We start from the raw sequence: 6587 nt of genomic DNA on the forward strand, positions 1-6587 counted from the left end.
ATTATCGTCACGATTCGATTGATTTCCGCGATAATAGAGGGAAATATTCTCACGTGGAAAACCTGGGGAGAAATTAATTATTTGATCTTGGTACACTCATTGTTAGTACATGCTAGGTGCATGCGTGTATGCACCCCTGCTCGGTGCATACTCTCAGCTCGAAGGAGAGGAACCTGTATATATGACGGATAGGCAGAATTTCCATCACGATTCGATTGATTTCCGCGATAATAGAGGGAAATAATTCTCACGGGGAGAACTGATTAGAAATCTCAGATACATTGCTTTTTAGGAGAAATTAATTAGTTGATCTCGATGCATTTATTGTTAGTACACTGCTCGGTGCATACTTTCTACTCGGAGGAGAGGAACCTGTATACATGACGTATTGGCAGAATTTCCATCACAATTCGATTGATTTCCGGGATTAATAAAGGAAAATATTCTCGCGTAGAGAACTTGAATGATGAACTAAAATGTGGGAAGCTTTACTATATCCGAATTTCATACCCGAATGAATACATTAAGAAATTTAAAAACATTGTTCAAATTTAAAAAAAGCATTTTTATGGGTGTCAGGACCTATCTAATAGCCTCCATATTCACATGTTAAAGTTTAAGATAATTTGGTCCACACAGTTTGGAGAAAAGTTTTATATATATTTTGACTGTTTGGTGTATATGTATATATTTTTTTTTCACGTCACCTTAAATGAAAGAAAGGCGGAAATTTTGACAGATCGGTCGGTTCATTCTACGAGCGCCACGAGTCGCGTTATATTGCGATTTCGTCGACGCGATGGGGTTAATGCATCCGTCAAATGTAAGGTAGATGTCCATCAGGCGAGATATGACGCGTGTGTCTGCAATCGACAGGTGGAAAGGCACCGATATCCCTAGGGATCGCGATATGCAATCATAGGGAAATTTATCCGAATAAAAAGCGAACGCGAAAGTGACGTAGAAGACGCCACACGCCCAGGATATTTTTTTCCTGTCAAATTTATCGAAATAAAAAGGGGAGTGCGAAAGTGATGTCGCGGGATATTTTCAGTCGATCGATCGACATTGAATAGGAAATAAAAAAAAAATGAATAAAAAACAAGGAGAAAAAACTGGGTCGAAATTTGCAAATTTCACGCGACCGTGTTCCATTTGTTTGCGCTTCCCGGTCAATGGAGAGCGTTGAAATCGCTTTATAATCGAGGTGGTCATTAATTGAGACACCGAGGTCCTTTATCCGGGGTAATGATGCGAAAAGGAAAATTGCGCCCCTTTTCAACGCGACCTCGACATGTTCTGCTTAACCCCTCGGGGGAGATTGTACGCGACGCGAGAAAGGCATGAAGTGAGCATCGCTTGAGGTGAAAAAGAAAAAGTAATTGCGGCATGCCGGGACTCTGTACACCGTATAAGATAATGGCGATGTGTGGAGGCACCTCTAGAGGTGATAAAAATGAAGGAGACAAGTGAGGGTGGAGGCGCGAAGTAGGATAAGGAGATATTGTACAATGCCATGTATCGAAGTCGTCACCACTTTAGGGGGTAGAAGATCTTCAGATTTTTCTTATCTAGTTTCTAGAGCGCCTCCACGATGAAATTTTCTAATTAAAAGTTATCTGCTTGCGGGGCCGCTAGTCTTTATCGGGCTAAAAAATATCACATTGTATATATCATGCTTTATATCACGTTTTCCTTTTCGTACCTTAAGGGGATGTGAAAGTGGCATCCGGAAGCTCAATCGTTCATAAAACTTTGTTATGAACTGGGTGTCTCGAATCGTTTCATACTTTAAAAGCCGCGATCGAAGGCCGTGTCAAGAAGTAATTAACGAGAAAAGGGGCGAAAAGGGGGAAGAAGAAAAGATGCACTCCCCTCGGAATTGCGAGAAAGGCAGGTTAGATTGTCGTAGGTCCGGGTCGCGGCGGTGAGCGAGCTACCCTTCCTTCCCGCCTTCTCTTTTCACCTTCCCAGCTTGCAAGCACCGAGCTTTCAGTTCGAATGCACTCTTGCGTGGTGCACCGACGAAGGGGTTACACGGCACGGGGGAGTGGGTGGGTTCGGTTTTCAAAAGGAGCGATTTATAACGACGCCCTGCCGTCGACGTCGTTTTCGGTTGTGCTTGTCGACGCCTAATTAATGCCGTCACCGGGATACAGGTCGCGACATTAGCGCCCGTAAATTCCCGGCACTTTGCCCAACTACTACCACCCACCACCCCCACGTACAGTTCAATTCGGCGACTCGCCGACTAGAAGGGAATTTCATTAACCACTTCGGTACGAGCGTCGACTATAGTCGACGGCCACAGATGAACGCGCACAGCCGAGCGTCGACTTTAGTCGACGGCCGTGATATGAAGGCGCACAGCCGAGCGTCGACTTTAGCCGACGGCCGTGATATGAAGGCGCACAGCCGAGCGTCGACTTTAGTCGACGGCCGTGATATGAAGGCGCACAGCCGAGCGTCGACTTTAGTCGACGGTCGTGATATGAGGGCGCAGAGCCGAGCGTCGACTTTAGTCGACGGCCGGGATATGGAGGCGCACAGCCGAGCGTCGACTTTAGTCGACGGCCGGGATATGAAGGTGCACAGCCGAGCGTCGACTTTAGTCGACGGCCGTGATATGAAGGCGCACAGCCGAGTGTCGACTTTAGTCGACGGTCGTGATATGAAGGCGCACAGCCGAGCGTCGACTTTAGTCGACGGTCGTGATATGAAGGCGCACAGCCGAGCGTCGACTTTAGTCGACGGTCGTGATATGAAGGCGCACCGAGACGTCAAGAACTGTCACCGGCGAAATTAAATAGTATTCATCGTACGCATTAAATTCCGTTTCATTTGTATGTAAGGGGTTCGTACCTGATAAAATCTGTACACTTGACAGATTTTTTTTGTAAATTTAATAGATCCTCCTTTTCTCCCTCCGCGCGCCGCTTAAATCTCCCGTATAAAGAAAAAATTAATGCGCACCCTTCCGTACTTCCGGAAAAAGTTTAGAGACAGAAAATTCGGCCTCTGAACGGTTCGACGTATATACGGACACTATAGCTCTTATCCGCTCCATTTTGATAAGCACTACAGTCGAAGCGCGTTTGAAATTTATCGAGCTTCGCTTCTCTATTTCTCCCTGGATCGGAAATGTTGAAAAATTGGTACCGAAAAAAAAAGAGAGAAAAAAAAAGGCAAAGCAATCGTCGTCGAAAATATTTTTCATTCTCGGGGACTTTAATTGGATTGAGGTAGGTAGCCCACGGTGCATTCAATTTCCGAGGACGAATGGTCTCTGTGTAGCGTATCCTTTCCGCAGATAATGCAATCTGCGTGTAATTGAGACTTGAGCCAGAAATTCTCGGGGGGCGACCGCCCTTAACATATTCGGGGGTGCACCTAGAAAATGGAAAGTAGAGCGCCGGCCTTATTCGAATTCATTGTGGGGAATGAATTCCTGGGAGTGCATCGCTAAAGGCACGGAAGTGTATAACCCGCTCCTCTTTCAACCTCACCGCCACCTTCCCTCGGATCTCCCTGTTTACGTATCGAGAAATCGATTCCTAATGTACATACATTACGCGCTCGGTTTTGCGAGTTTGTTCCGCCGATGGTAGGTACGACCGGAGTCCATTGTACGTGGCGCGTCCATGTACTCGCTTTCGAGCTGAATGGACAAATAAAAGGGATATAAATATATAAATTGCATAAGACGATTGTTTGGGGTGACATTATTCGATTGGTTCAGTGGAAAGACTCCTCGTGTACGAGTTCGTTTGCCATTCTGCTTCTTCAAATCCACGTTTGAAGGGCACAAAAACTCGAGATGGCTCTGTACGACCGAACCGAACGGACAAATAAAAGGGATATAAATATATAAATTGCATAAGACGATTGCTTGGGGTGACATTATTCGATTGGTTCAGTGAAAAGACTCCTCGTGTACGAGTTCTTTTGCCATTCTGCTTCTTCAAATCCACGTTTGAAGGGCACAAAAGCTCGAGATGACTCTGTACGACCGAGCGGCCATGACAGTTGTGTTATCGAGTACCCGAAATTAAAGGTTTCAAACATATACATCAAGTATACGTGGCTTTAAGATGTTGGCCATGACAGTATGCTATGTTATCGAGTACTCGAATAATTAGAAGCCTTTTCAGGATATTTAGCGGAAATTAAAGGTCTTAAACTTATACATCAAGTATATGTGGCATTACGTATTTTCAACAGAGCGGCCATGACAGTATGTTATGTTGTCGAGTACCCGAACAATTACAAGCCTTTTCAGGATATTTAGCGGAAATTAAAGGTTTTAATCTTATATATCAAGTATACGCGGCTTTAATTATTTTATTTTTAATTAACAGTAACATATTTTTATTTAACAGTTTTTCCTCAAATATACTTATTGCGTATCTAATGATTTCGGTGAAATGGACTGTAATAGGAAATAAGAAAATTCCTTCCAACAAATGGAGGTAACCTCATTCGATCGTATAATTAGTTACTTGGAAGTACGACGAAGGTAATCGATATTTAAGGAACTCCTCCCCTAGACGTCTACGCCTGGAACGTAAATAAATAATGAAATTCAATCACAAAGTTTGTAAAGTTTGGTATCAATAAATACAGGTATTTAAGATGATATGAAAGTGATATCAGAGAGGTCTCGTTTATGGAACGTTTTCACGAGCCAACTTATGTTCCCACGGAAGCATTGAAAATGACGTTACCACCAAAAAGGGCACAGATGAATTTCGAATTTCTCGACCTGGATTAAATTTCTCAGCGCCTTTCGTATCACCTTAAAGAAGCAATCGGTTAGCTTCGCAACGAGGGGCACCTACAATTGTCCATTATTTCCGTTGCGTAAGAAGAAGTCGGGTAAAGTAAATCACACGCGTCAGAAAAGTCCGGGGAGAAATGGCGGCCACGGGGGGGCGCGCAAACAAAACTTGGTCCAGCTTCCGGTCCCGGGACGGGGTGTTCGTTAAAGATGGACTACAGCTAGTTTCGAAACTCCTAAGCCGAGGGTAGACGATCCAATTTCCCCGTCGAGATACCACAAGCCAGACGGGATGGGGAAATCCGGGAGGACGCGACGATAAAAGGATCCCCTGAGTCCTGGGCCAGTTCGCGGGGGGTCCTCCTCAAATCCGGGATTTTCCGCCCTTTCGGGCCAGGTGATTCATTCAAGTTTGGCTAATTGCACGGCCGACCCGTTTTGTAAATAAAAGGAAAAGGTAAAAGTAGTTTGGACCGAACAATTTGACGTTAGCGCAGCACCAGGAGGCTTGCCAAGGGGTTGAATGCGATGGCTCGAACGAGGGGGTGGAGGGGTCGGCCTTTTTATCTTGACAATTTGCATTCTGTGACATCCGCGCCATTCTGACGGGGGGCCGGCCTGGGGGGGGGAGGCCCAGCTTTTTCCAGCAATTTACAACTAACTCCTTACCCATTCCCAAGCGGAACGACGAGCCGCGTATTAACCCCGATGCTAAACTTACTCCTTCGAGACGGATAATGCCACCAAGGGCTAAACTCGGGAAGGAATTGGTCCCCGCCTGTTCGCATCCCGCAATTCGCTCGGTGCGACGTTATTGGACCTCGTTGCTCCGAAATTACCACGGGCCCGAAAATCTGAATGCGACCATGGGCACTTTAACCCTTTGAAGACGGAGTCATTTCGACGTATGGGCGAAGTTCGTCTGACCGTGCAGGCGATATTGGACCAAACGTCGGGCGCCTTTAGGCGCTCTTAGTAGCCAAAGGGTTAATTGAATAGCACCGAAGAAATATTTCGTTAATTCGGAGGATAATTATTAAAAAGAATTTCAATGAACCAAGGAAATATTTGGCCCTTTGAACACGGAGCCTTTTCGACGTTCGGGCGAAATTCGTCTGACCGTGCAGGAAATATTGGACCAAACGTCGGGCGCCTTTAGGCGCTCTTAGTAGCCAAAGGGTTAATTGAATAGCACCGAAGAAATATTTCGTTAATTTGAAGAATAATTATTAAAAAGAATTTCAATGAACCAAGGAAATATTTGGCCCAATGAACACGGAGCCATCTTGAAACTATTTTTCAATTAATTAATACAGGTTAATAATGCACCGTAGCACGAAAATAGTGTCGTGTAAACCATGCCCACCATTTCTGTAACAACCTGTACAGGTACTCTGTGGACGAACCACTGCCTAGAATGCGCATTAAAAAAATATGCATGTATATATAGTTGTTTATTTTAGTTGTTTATTTCTAGGCACGAGTAATCCCCTCGTACGGTATAAAGTACGCCGTTTACAGTACCCCTGGCCGCATCCAGATTTCCCAACAATTGTACGATTGACGTACAAATTTTGGGATTGAATTAAATGTTCAATGAAATTATATATAAACAACCGATGTGCATTTCCGATTGGAAAACATTGACGGCGCGTTCGCTAGTTAGAGCGTCATTTTCTTGTTTACGGTCAAACAATATTCGATCAGCTGTTCACTAAAGGGTGATTTCTCCCCCGTTTCTTTTTTCAATAGAATTATCGTAGAACATTAAAAGGAAGGGTAATACCTGGCAATTATATTCCATGGTAAT

The sequence above is a fragment of the Orussus abietinus genome, unplaced genomic scaffold (genome assembly GCF_000612105.2).
Source record: "Orussus abietinus isolate OABI.00-Male unplaced genomic scaffold, Oabi_2.0 scaffold672, whole genome shotgun sequence".
Classification (NCBI taxonomy): Eukaryota; Metazoa; Arthropoda; class Insecta; order Hymenoptera; family Orussidae; genus Orussus; species Orussus abietinus.